This window comes from Molothrus aeneus, chromosome 7 (genome assembly GCF_037042795.1).
Source record: "Molothrus aeneus isolate 106 chromosome 7, BPBGC_Maene_1.0, whole genome shotgun sequence".
In the NCBI taxonomy this organism is placed as follows: Eukaryota; Metazoa; Chordata; class Aves; order Passeriformes; family Icteridae; genus Molothrus; species Molothrus aeneus.
In genome coordinates, this window is record NC_089652.1 from 6,508,898 (window position 1) to 6,522,604 (window position 13,707).

A 13,707-nucleotide genomic window follows, 5' to 3' on the forward strand; every position below is an offset into this window, starting at 1 on the left:
AATTTGGTGTTCCCTACACTTAGAGGATTTATTAGAAAATACTGAACAATCTCCTGTCATGTGCTGAAGGTCACCAAGCTACAGACTAAGCTTCGTGGAGGTCAGAATGCGGCCCCTTTCTGAGAAAATTCTGGTTTGAGCTGAAAAACCTTCATTGAAATGTAAGTGGCAAAGCAGAGCAGCCTCCTGTGGTTCATCTCCTCCTTGCACAGTGACACACTGAGCTGCTGCTGTAGCAGAGTCAGGACCACACTTCATAAGATTAAATTCTGTGATTTTATTTTCTTGTTCTTATGTCTCTCTCAGCATAATTGAGTTATGGTCTGAGTTTAAACCTCTAGTTTAGTCATAAAAAAAAAAAAAAAAAGAAAAGAACCAGAACCAAGTGCAACAAGGCTTTGAGATTTCCAGTCTTATCAAATTTTTATCCCTGGCATGAGCAGCTTGAAACACAATTAACCTGTTATCAATATCAGGTTTTATTTATCCTTGTGCTCAAACCATTGATGTTATTGATCTGCTGTAGGGCTAATCGCTGCTCTGTGTAATCTAGGAAGTTGTTACATTGCCTCTCTCCATGGCACTGATGTGTTTCCAACTGTAGATCAGGAGCAGCACAGTATAAACGGTAATAATTCCTCTGGTGAGACTGTGTGCTGGGGAGATAAGGAAGGGAAGGAAATCCTCACCACCACAGTGTTGTGCTTCTTTCTGGCTGTGTGGGAAATATTTGCATTTCAACCCCTTGCGTTGATTTTTAAGAAAAGGGGTTAAAAAGGTTGTCCTAATGATCTGTTAAGCAGAAGTGAAATGAGGAGCATCTTGTAATTAGTATGGGCAAGGACTCTATCAAAAGTAAGAATTCATTTTGTGTTGAATATAGGGATTTTATACTTTTTCTTATCTGATGCTAATAATGAAACACCTTATCTTCTTCCATTTAAGTGATAGTCTAGAGTTATACAAGCCAACTACAGCACTAATGTAAGTAAATTATAGAACTTGAGGTGTTCACCACAATCCCATGGGGTAAAACCCAAGGCAGATAATTGAGTTGTCAGCAGGGAGCTCTGAGCAGGGGTGGCACTGCCTAAAATGGGGTCCTGGCAAAGCCTGAGATTTGTGTACCATTTTATATAAGTATGCAGGGTCCAGGCCTGTTCCTGAGGGAAATGGTGGTAATCCCACACATCTGAGGCACTGGAAAAGAGGTGCATGATGATTATCAGGAGGCAATAGCTAGTATCCCACAAAGGATTTTAGCACTTTTCACTATTTAAAAAGATGGAAAAGTAGCCTTGAGAAGTGCTCCCGTATAACCAACTCCAAAAAGTTACTATTCATGGAAAAGCCACTATAAAGTGATTGCAGCAATGTTCATGGGTAACTCAGTGGCCAACTTGTTTTTTGGGGGAAGTTTCTGGATTTTTATCTTAGTGGCTATGTATGGAGTGGTGCAGCCAAGGATTCCATGAGGGGCAGACAAGGGAAGGACTGGCAAAGCGAGGCAGGGGAAGGGGAGGGAAGGGAGGATAAAGTAATGGTTTGGTTGGCAAGGAAAGGGTGGGGCAAGAATAAGGCAGGGGAGGGATTGGTAATGCAGGGCAAGGGAAGGGGTGAAATGCAGTTAGAGTCCATGAGGAGATTTAAAAGGGTTTGGAGACTGGAAAGCAACAAGTGGCCATAAAAAAAATGGAGTTGTAGAAGTGGTGGGAGACCAAAGAGGTGTGGGAAGGAGTGAAAGTGTGTGAGGGAGGGCAGAAAATAGTGGAGGTTAAATTGGTATGGGAGACTAGAAACCTTATCCTCATGATAATCTGTGGCCATATAATTTAAGGGAAGATTTAAAATAAATTACTGCTTAACTTGTAAGAGAATGACTTTGTGAGGAAGGTGAGTAAACAAATGAAAGTGCCAAATATTAGCAGCCTATTCTCTTTCAGTTTTCCCATAAAAGGTTAATTATTTTTAATTATTTTCATTATTTTTAATACAATCATTAAAACACAACAGGGGACAGGAACAAGAGAAAGAACAGGTCAAAGAACTTTTACATCAATTAGATGCTTTCAGCTCAACAGGATCTGATGAATTTTTCTCTAGGGCATTTCAGGACTAACCAAAGCAATGTCTGTGCTTAAAATTGGGTAAAATCCCAGAGAACTAAAGAAGGCACAAAATAAGCCTTATTTCCAATGACAGATGGAATGCAGAGAGTTTCAGGAAATATTAAGCAGGCAGCCTAATTACAAAAAAGCAAGGAAGATGCTGTAAATTTAAATGATCCATATGTATATATGTAGAAACTGGGAATAAGCTGATGAAATGGAGGTCTGTCAAGAAGAAATCACATCTCTTCTTTGACTGCTCATAGCCTGTTTAAATGGAGAGCACACGAGGTAAACGAGCACAATTTTGGTAAAGGTTCCTATGTAGCAGTCCACAGCATTTGCAAAAACAAGCAATTAGCACATGGGCTTAGGAAAATGTGGAATGCACCCACTTGAAACAAGGGGCAGACACTCATTTCTGCCCAACTAAAATAGGTATCGTTTTCCTGTGATGGTGGAAGGATGTTTTTATTCAGGGTTTGTTGCTGGACAGAAATCTGTGTGCTGTGGGGCAGTGAATCTTGTAGTCAGGGTGTCCGAGTACATTTCTATTCCTTTTCAAAGTTTTAGAGTATGTTGATAATGAGTAACTAAATTTGCATGTTAACTACAAGCAATAGGACATGACCCAAGAGCTGCTATGTCCTGTAGCAGAAATGTTCTGCTCTAAAACTTTTCTTTGTTTTGCTGTGCTTTTACTGTAGGAAGAGTTGTCAAAACAAAACAGGATAGGCAAATTAATGGCAAAACTGGCAAACCACATTTCCCTTCAGTGGGTTTTGAGAAGGTTCCACACTCCTGGGATTTAGCAGCACTGTCCCTTGTAATCTGTGATTTTCCTGTTTTCTGTGATGATAGATGATTAAAGATTAGGTTTTAATCTGAGCGTGGTTTTCAAGCAGGTTTGGAAAAAGGCACAAGGCCCCTGCAGTTCATATCTTCAGTTCCAACTTGGATGCAAAGTCCCTCAGCAGCAAGAATATGACTGTTCTTTATAATTCTGAAATATTTTTTTATGTCTCATTGCCTGTGGGTTTTTTGATGCTTCTGGTTTAATATAGGGTTTTTTTTTTTCTTCTTTTCAAGAGTTCAGTGCCATTGTTAACCTAAGAGCAAATCCCCAGGCTAGTTACCTTAACAAAATCCATGGGCATGCTTGTTCTGGTGGTAAAACATGTCCTTTGAGACTTACCTTTTTAATTTTGGATAATGTTTATTACTGTTATTATACTCCATAATTGTACTGATTTAATTCCACTGTGCCTTGGAGTATTTCATCATTGGGAGGAAGGCATGTGTAGGAACTGAGTCTGAAGCCAGTTACCTACATCATTTTCTGTTTTGTAGGAAGTAGCAGCTTGCCAGGGACACCTTGTTGCCTTCAGAGTCATCAACTGACTTAGAAATTTTAACATTCTGATGCTGTGGTCCCAGGAGAAAATTCCCTTACCTGTCTTCTGGGCAGTCAGCTGGACACACCTCCCATGAATGTGCCAAGGGTCTCTGAAAACAACCTTGGTGCTCTCAGATTTCAGTGTAGGATTGGTCTACCAGGAGAAGTTTCCTTCCCCTGAGTTTGCTTGATTTGATTCACAACAGGTTACAACAGGGGCACTACAACATAGCTTTGCAACAAGGCTTAGAAATAAGTATATCTCTCAACTAAACCCACCCAGATGCATTATTTCTTTTAGATCAACCTTTTTTTGCAATATCTGGGGGGTTTTGCCCCTTTCTTAAAGAAGGTGAGTCTTATGTTCTCAGGAAGAACAGATTTCTCTAAATAAAAGTAACTTTATTAAGATCCACTGCATAATAATAATATAAAGTTTAAAAGCTGTGCCAGGCCCCACACCAAGTCCCCAGCTCTTAATCTTTTCTTGTCGTCAGTGATTTAGGACTTGAAGTGAGATTAAAAAACTGTTTATTTTTGATCATTTTTCTGCTGTTCATTAATAAAAAGTAGTTTTGGTAATTAGGCTATGATGACAGAAACTAAATATGCATCAAGAAATCCCATTAATCTCTGAAAATGTAAATGATCTTTTTAGTAGTGTTTTCATTCACTAATACTAATATCAAATTAATAATGCCACACAGTAACTGCCAAGTTTCTTCTCTCCTGTGTAAGAGAAGTGGAATAATTCTTCTGCCATTTTAGAAGAAGAAAAAGCTGAAACAAACACACACAAACCCAAAAACAAGTAAAGAACAACAACAACAAAAACCAAAACCCCAAACAAGAAATCAGCCCCTCATAGCATATACAGGACACAATCCATAAACTGCTTTTTTCATAGATTGGGAATAAAGTAAGTTTAATAAATTCAAGTGTTACTGGCAATATTAAAAAATCATGGGCTTAAGATGGATGACAACAGTAGAACTTCAGAAGGCCAAGAGGAATCCAAAAGGAATTGCATCTTTTGGTGACCTTGATAACAGTGATGTAAAATAATATTAGAAGTACTGAAATTAAAGGCATGGTTCCCAGAGATGTTTTGGAGCATGATTTCCATCATGCTCTGGTGTAGGTGTGGGGTGGGAGAGGTTTTCTCAGCAGCTAACTCTGAGGAACACCCTCTCCCTGGATTTTCTACCTCATTGGGTTGGAAGAGGGTGGCTAAAATGAAGAGTTGCCAGAGCAGCTTTAATTAAAATGCAATTCTGAACCCTTTCCTGGAGGAAATTGTTCTTTTCTGTTGTCTTGAGAGGGAATGCAGACCAGGGGAGATAAGCTGAAGCTCATGTTTCTGAGTATGTTTTTTCTGTGCAGTTTACTGGATGCCATAAAGCACCCATGCTACAGTAAATTTAATCCAGCCTCCTGCTGTCACACAGCCACAGAAGGCCTGAATTTCTGATTTTCTGTGGCCTCTCAATGCTTTTGGAGCAGCATGAAGTGACCCTGCAACAGGCCAAAGTGCTGACTGGGGAATCTTGCTCTTGGCATAAAGCTGGCAGAACATCTTTAGACTTTGCTGTGGAAGTCCCCAGTTCTCTGTCATTTTAGGAGTGGGAGAAGGGAATTATTCATTGGGGTGGAGAAGCCAGGAAGGAGGATTGAGGCACATGTTGTCAGAGATGAGGATGGGATGGCAGATGTGAGACCTAAATCTGTATTGGTGGGAAGCCAGGGCACAACATGCTCCATCTGCTCCTGACTGTGTGTGACCCAAGCAGCTGTGAACTCTGTTTTATTAAGTGCAATTTACCCTCTGGGGCAGGAAATCCCCCTCTCAGGAGAGGAGAATAAAAGGGACAAGACTGGAGAAAAAAGATCTTTGGTTTTATTTCATTCCTGGATGAAGACTGCAATGTGCTGAAGGGATGTGAGAGTTTTCCTGGTAGTGTGCAGGGAAATTTGGGGTAATGATCCCTCACAAGGGCAGCAGCATGCAGCTGAAAGCTGAGGGGCTCATGCTTGGAGGAGATGACCTTCCCTAGACAGCAGTGAGGTCTCAGGAGTTTGTCAGAATGGATCCCATGTGTACACATCTCTGTAGGAACGCCTGCTGCAGGGGAAAACTCCTGGTTTCTGTCTGCTTTCTTCTGTGTTTGACAAAAAAAATATCTCCAAGTAGCCTGTCTCCTTGAACACTGCTCAGCTTCCTTCCCATCTCCCAGGCTGCTCTCAGCTGAACTACACCAAGTTCCATTTAAAACCCATCCAGATTGCATTTTCCTTGTTTTTCCTGAAAGCCCAGACACCTACTGTCCATGGGTAGCGAGTGAGCCGAATTAGAGTCTGTTTATGAGAAACAGAAATGTATGCCATATTTTACAAAATGCTGTGCATGTCCTAATATTTTGCATTGTAGGAGCTTGGCTGCAGTACCTCACAGAAATGTGCATTTCCTTTCCTTGGGAAACAGACTGCCTCATTGGAATAAAGGGGAGGTTTATGCTGGGAATATAAAATGCTTCTAACCTACTATTTAGCTGAATAAAGACAAGAAGATCAATGAAAGAAAATTAAAAATAAGATTTTTGCTATCCCTTGAAGTGGCAGAAAAATGCCCAAGTCATATCAATTTCAAGATCAGGTGATGCCAGTTAATTGACCTGGACAACAATGCACTACAGGAGAATGTCAATAGAGTGGTCTTTTTAGGGGTATGCAATCAGTAGTTGCTTTAAGGAGAGATAAGTCTCAGGACTGGCTTTTTTCTGCTCAGAGAAAGACTGAAAATGAAATATTCTTTATTGCAGGAGTCTTATAGAGTTTACAGGAGTGTAGAGAAAAAAAATATCATCAGAAAAGCAAGAAAGAACAATGTGTTTATAAAATGGAAGTGTCTGTGAAAACAGCTGGTAGGTGATGAAAGAAAGAGGTAAAAGACAAAAGTATTATTGTTTCAGAAAGAGAGCTTGAAGATTGAATTAATTTAGTTTCTGCTTATTGCCATGGACACAGCTCCTTGTCTAAACCTATAAGTTTCACCTATGCCCTGTGATAAATGCAATGAATTCCTTCAAGTTCTGCTGAATGATAAAGCTCCTGGATGGTAATTAGCAGAAAGTCCTGAAATAAATTGTAATATATTACAATAGTTCACTACAATTGATTATATTACTGATAATGTAAATATAATTTCCTCTGCCTTATAACAGGAAACTTAATCATTGGAAAAATGGTCCAATAGGGATGGTGTAGCAGTGCCTTTCAGTCTGTTGCTGTGAGCGTGTGGGTGGTGATGCAGTTGTGTCTCAGCAATAACATAAATCCCCCTGGGACTGTACATTCCACTCAGCTTCAATTTTGTGGTCTTTTGGCTCTTTCCACTACTCTCTATAGCAGTGTGGAAATTGCTTGGAAAATTCTTGATTAAAATAGAAAATGGACATAAGATTCAGAAAATTTTAATCCTTTTTTGATCATCTTGAGGTTCTCTTCTCATTTGGAGTGTCAGTCCTGAGAGAGCAGTAATCTTTGCCTGGCCCCATCAGGACACCTTGCTGTTCAAAAGGAGACTGGCTAAGAGGTAACCATGTCAGTCAGAAGGATTTTCTTTCATGTCAGAGGAAAGCTTCAATTGGTTACTCTTCCCACTACAGAGGCACTTTACTGATTTCCTGTAAAACAGGGAGTTGCTCCTGCCTGCAGCTTCACTGGATGTGGATGTGGAAGCCCACATCCAGGTGGGATTTGGAAATGTAGAAGATGCTTGGTGAAAGAGCTCACTTAATCCAGAAGTCTCAGAACATGTCACCTCTGTGAGGGATCTCATCTTGTGGGTATCTCATGGTCACCCTGTGCCTTTGAAAGAGGGGACCTGCCTGACTTGTGCTTTTAATTCAATTTAAGGAGTCACAACCTGCACAGTTCAAGACATTTCCTGAACATCCAGAATGTAATTGTGATTCAAGTACTTTTCTCTTTCCTTCTATTGAAACTCTTTGAATGTCATTTCTGAAATTGGGCTTTCACTGAGTCACAGCCGTTTTTCAGTCACTGCAGACTGAGAGGGATTAGCTCATAATTGAAGCTGCAGAGCCATAACCAGAGGGTAAACTCATCAACCTCGTGCATATATATCTTATTCTATACAGTAATTGATACAAGTTTATCAGATTTGCCTGGTGGTCTGGGGTGAAGGGAACTTTTGACTATTCCTTTTTACTTTCATATACAGCAATTTCATACTTATAATTTAAATAAAAAAATAGGCTGAGCATTTGCTTTTAATGCAGTCTGTCCTTCTATGCTACCTGACATTAGCTGTAAACTAAGATGGAGGCATTTGAATAAAACAAGCATGAACATAACCGAATAATAGGTTATTAAATTTTCAAGAAGAAAATAGGTATTTAAATTAAAGAGACATCAAAAATCTGCATATAAAAATATTTAGTGTAAAGGCTACAACATCTAACAAGATGAGACAAGCAAGAACTCATCAACAGAAGGAGGCTCTAATTGGAGTGGCACAGAAAGGAAGACAAAGAAAACTGGCTTTCCAACCTCAGTTGCTTTTTTAGGGAATGAAATTTGTCAAGAAACCTAGGAGAAATCTCATTCTGCTGTTTACTGCCCTATCATCAAGGTAACAGAACAAAACGTGTTAAAAGAAAAAGGCATGAAAGAAATTCTGCAAAAAGAAATAGCAATCTGGGATAGATGGAAATGCTCCCCGTGAGTCAAATTAAGCCTTAGAGCAGTATAATACTCTCTCTTACGTGTTATCTTCATTAGCAACTATTCTGCATCCTATTTAGTGAGCATTTCTGTGAGTGGCGGAACGCATGACGCTCGATTTTCTCCAGTGCCATCTGTCGCGGGGAATGTCTAATAATGGTTTAATCTGCTCTGTAAACACTTTTTCAGTGGGAGTATTAATCTGCCTCTCTCCTTGGTCGTTTCATGCCACCTCTTCTGACAAACCTGAGAGCTTTACATCTCTGCTGCTTCTACCCCACTGTCAGAGAGGGTTGACCATAACTCCTAGGCGTGAGTGGGAAGTTTGGTGTTTGGAGAGCTACCAGGTGGGGAATGAGAAATAATGAGAATCTATTAATTTGGTTTCCTTAGGAGAAGGGGATTCTGAGCTGGGCTTAGAAAAGGAAGCTTGCTTCTGTAATAGGTTTCATTTTCTTGCATGCACAGGTTCCCCTTTTCTAGGAATGTGGCATTTGTGAAGAGTTGATTACTAATGCAAGATGACTGAGCTACATTCATGATGCCCAATTTGACCAGAACTGGCTGACCACATCTCCCTGAGCACCACAGCACTCCATCTGTCATTAGGAGCAAGCACTTATGCTCACAGAAAATGTCCTGCACTTGGGTCACAGCTGCACAGAGATAGAGGCTGGAGGAAGAGTGTTTGGAAAGTGGCTCCATGGAAAAGGATCCAGGGATGCTGCTCACCAGTGGCTGAGCAGATGAGCCAGTGTGCCCAGGTGGGCAGGAGGTCAGTGGCACCTGACCTGGATCCAAAACAGGATCCAGCAGGACCAGGGAAGTGATTGTCCCTCTGTGCTGGGCTCTGCTGAGGCCACACTTGAGTGCTGTGGCCAGTTCTGGGTCCCTCAGTTCAGGAAAACATTGAGATTCTGGAGCAGGTCCAGAGAGGGGCAGCAGACCTGGTGAAAGTAAGGTGTGGAGCACAAGTCCTGTGAGGAGCAGCTGAGGGAGCTGGGAGTGTTTATCCCAGGAAAAAGGAGGCTCAGGGGAGATGTTATCACTCCTTACAGCTGCCTACAACTACTGCTCTCTCTGTTACCAGTGACAGCTCCCAAGGGAATGGCCTGAAGCTGAGTCAGGAGAGGTTTATGTTGGATATTACAAAAAGGTTCTTCACTCAGGGGATGGTTGAGCATTGAACAGGCTCTCCAGGGAAGTGGTCATGGCACCAAGCCTGGCAAGAGTTCAAGAAGTGCCTGGACAAAGCCCTCGGGCACATGGTGTGACTCTTGGGGTGTCCTGAGCAGGACCAGGAGTTGGATTGATTCCTGTGGGTTACCTCCAACTCAGGATAGTCTGTGATTCTCATAGGTTCTATTATGGTGAGGGTCAGTCCCTTCTCCCAAGTAATGAACAATCGATGGGAGAAAATGGTCTCAAGTTGTGCCAGGGGCAGTTTAGGTCGGATATTAGGAAAAATTTCTTCACAGCAATGGGTTGTCAGCAGTGGGACAGGCTGGCCAGGGAAGCTGTTGAAGCACTATTTCAAGAGGTGTTTAAACATTTAGATGTGGCACTTGAGGCCATGGTTTAGTGGTGGACTCAACAGTGCTGGACTGACAGCTGGACTCAGTGATCTCAAAGGTCCAACCTTAATGACTCAATGGTTCCATAAAGCAATTCCATTAACTCAAGTGTGGTAGTGTTAATCCTCATCTACATGAGCACTGCTGGCAGAAGACGGCAGTCCTCTGTACCTCATCTGAAAATATAATTGCTCTGTGCATTTAGAGATTGATCAGATCCTCCTGGAGTCAAGGAAAAGCCTCCCAGTGTTTTCAGGTTTTGGGCACTTGTTAGAGACTTTCATTCTGAGCTACAGATAAATAGCCTTAACAGCAATGATCAAGCAAGGCTGGTCCTGTTTAGAAGATCAATTTGCTGGGGAAGAGAAATGAAAGTTTATGTGAGAGGTACTGTAATCTAAAGGATAAACCATTGTTTTCTTAACAGCAGCAGTTATCTCAGTAGACTGCACTTTTATCACTGAATAACAAACCATCTTTAAATCTCTGCTCAAAGTTGGCTGCCACTAAAATACTTGTAATGCTCTGAGTAGGTAGGAAAACATGTTCATTAAGGTCAAGGATCAGAGTCTTCTCTTTGGTAGGGAAATCTCCATCAAGTGAATGTCTCTATTATGATAAAATAAGGAAGTAAACTACAAGGAGGTCATTGACTGTAAGAAGCAATTTTCTAGCTCTTATTGCCTCTGAAACTCTACAGTGTAATTCACAAACAAAAGCATAAATCAAGAGCAACCTTTTCCAGCAGGTTAGCAGAGAATGGGGAGAGATGAAGGCACATAACACAGGATATTAAATTGCCATGACCAATTTTCTGTAATCATTCTTAAAAGAAAGCAGAACATCTCCTCTTTACAATTACAAAGATATTTTGAAAAATTCTGCATATTTTAGGAGTGTTTCAGAGCATCCAATATAATAACTCTTTCTGCTGTGAAAAGTATGAGCAAGCAAACAAACAAATGCAAGTGCTCATATATATTCCTCTGCCACGCCAGTGAATTTTCCTATCACATGCATGACTGCTCCCTATTCTGGCACTTATTTTATCACAACATTTACAGAGGCTTCTAGGCCATGAACAAGTAGTTTCAAGAAAAGTATGTAGAGGCTGCCATGTCTCATAAATACAATCCATTTTCTTTCATCTCTTGATAGCATATGCTCAACTCTAACAATTCTGCAGACTCAGCTGTTGGGAGTATTTATAAATTGTATGGGTTTGTATTTCCCAACATCTCTCACAGTAAAAATTATCTCAGTGTTTTGTTGTTTCTTCAGTGGAAAGTGCTTCTTACAATCCTCACAGGCTTTTTTTTAATTAAGCTGAATTTAATAGAAGAATCATAACCTTCTGAACTTCCATTTTAACTTGGAAAAATCGTTATCTTAATTTCAGGGGTTTGTAATGTGTTGGAACAGTCAGGATATCAGTGGTGCAAGCTGCTCACACAGGAACCTTCCCTTCTGACAGACCCCTCACAAATGTCCCAGTCTGTGGATCTTGTGTAGTTTTATTTTATAATGATGCCCATAGTGGCTGATAGACTGAAATTTAGAATGAGGGTGTGCATGGAAGGCTTGTGGTAATTAGTAAAAGAGAAAAACATTTATGCCCAGGACATGAGCCTGTGCTGATTTGGTGGAGCTTCCTAGATAATTAAGGCATCTTACATGTAAATATATAATTAATTAATAAGCTGTGCTGTAAAAGTGTCAGAAATAGAAGCTGGCACTTGAGAAGCTACCAGCGAAGGAGAAATTGAAATGGAAAATAGAATGTAGAATGTCAGTATATTCAGTAGCAGAATCATAGAAAAAAATCTACTCCCATATCTTGAAATTAAACTGTATTTCCTCTTTGAATGAATTTTAAGGAACTTACACTGTGTGTTAGGACATTCATAATTAACTTTACCCTTCAGCTGGTGCAATAAGTTACTTTTAGCTGAATATATAATTCTGCTCAATGCCAACATTGGAGATGGTAATTTTGACCTGGCAGGAAATAAAAAGCCAAAACTCACAGAGGAAACAGCAGGCATTAAGTCACTGTTTCAGTAAGGTGGTTGTAAACAAATTTCAGCCTTATGGAGTAGGGTGGGTCCCCTGCAGCCCCAGGACTTCTGACAGTCACAGCCCAAAGGATGTGGCAGGGAGAAATGTCCCTCTGACATGACCAGCACCTCCAAGGAAGATATGTTGCTGTTACACCAGTCCTTCACAAAGAATATTTAATATTTAACATTCCAGAGAGAAAGCAGCCCAGTAATCTGGAAGAACCTGCACATGGCAACCAGTGAGTGGCAATTTAGTTCTGCTGTGCTGCTTTAGACACAGGCAAAGAAGGATGAGGCCATCCTCATCCTTTGGGATCTGTGGTGCTCTCCCTCTGTGCCAGCTCTGCTCCCTTCCTGTGTGGTCTCTGAATGTTTTGCTCATCCCACATAGCATTCACATTTCCCCCATCTACTTAAATCATCCCTCAAATTACAGTTAAATTCAGAATTAAGTATCTTGCACACAAAATGGAGTGGCTAAGCAGGAGCATCTTTGCCATGCTGTGTCCTCACAGCACCTGCAATTAGAAATAGTCATGCTCACGTAAGTAAGTGAAGAAGAAATAAATGTTTCCTTCACATTCCATGAATTTTGCTTTCTCCTTGCTAAGTAAAACTTTGAGAAGGACCTTCATTTTCTGTAAGAGATTGACTTGGATGTATCTGTAAAAGTTCACTTTTGTGAATCTTTGTTTCTCTTTAAGAACAGTTTTGAAGAGAAGGAGATATTTTTTCATTTTTAATATAACTGTTCTAGGAAAACAGTTCAGAATATTTCACCTGTGAAATTAAAGTGCAGAAAATAACTAATATCAGCAAAATACTGTGAGCAATTTTGTTGTTTGACTAGGACAGAATAGGAAAATAGCAACAAAACCTCAGACAAACCCATTTCTTTGATATTTGTGATGTATTTTTGTAAGGTAGGGGTTGTAAACCAGCAACTTGTGGAGTGTGTACAATCATTTTTCTTTTTATCTGAACTAATCTTAAATTCAGTCATCTGTGTAGTCTCTGGGCAAAACCTTTCTAAATGAGAAGTGAGGAAACACAAAACGAGCAAACATCAACAGGCAGACAAAAGCTTATAAATGGAAACCATGACTAACAGCTTTTTTTCTTGTAAATATGCTGATTACATATGTAATTATAGGAATAATCTATATTTTAGAGATACTTTTTCATATGTCTTATCTATTTGCTTTTTTGTTAGGATATTCACTCCTTCTTAAAACGGTCTTTTACCTTTTTTTCTTTTTTTCCTGATAGGACAAGGGGGAATAGCCTGAGCTGAAGGAGGAGGGTAGATTTAGATGAGATATTTGGGAAGGACTTACACCTGCAATTCCTTCCCAAATATCACCCTTACACCTGTAAGGGTGAGGAGGCCCTGGCACAGGTTGCCCAGAGAAGCTGCGGCTGCCCCATCCCTGGAAGCATCCAAGGCCAGGCGGGACAGGGCTTGGAGCAACCTGGGATAGTGGAAGGTGTCCCTGACCATGCGTGGGGTGGAACGAGGTGTTTTTTAAGGTCCTTTCCAATCCAAGCCATTCTGTGGTTCTGTGACACTGATCCACTGCTTCTCTGCTCTGCCCCTCTGTGGTGCTTTTGTTGTGTGTGGGTCCAGGTGAGGCTCACCTCACTGATTTAAAAGTTCTATTTCTTAAATCTTTCTGAAATTGAGTTTCTTTGTGTATAAATAGAAGGGCATTGCCAGCAGGACCCCTGTTTTCAGCTGAGAATACCTTCCCATAAATTATCCCAAGTCTGCATAGCAATGAGGCCATTTCTATGGAAATAAGTGAGCTGCCGTTCTTCTGCTG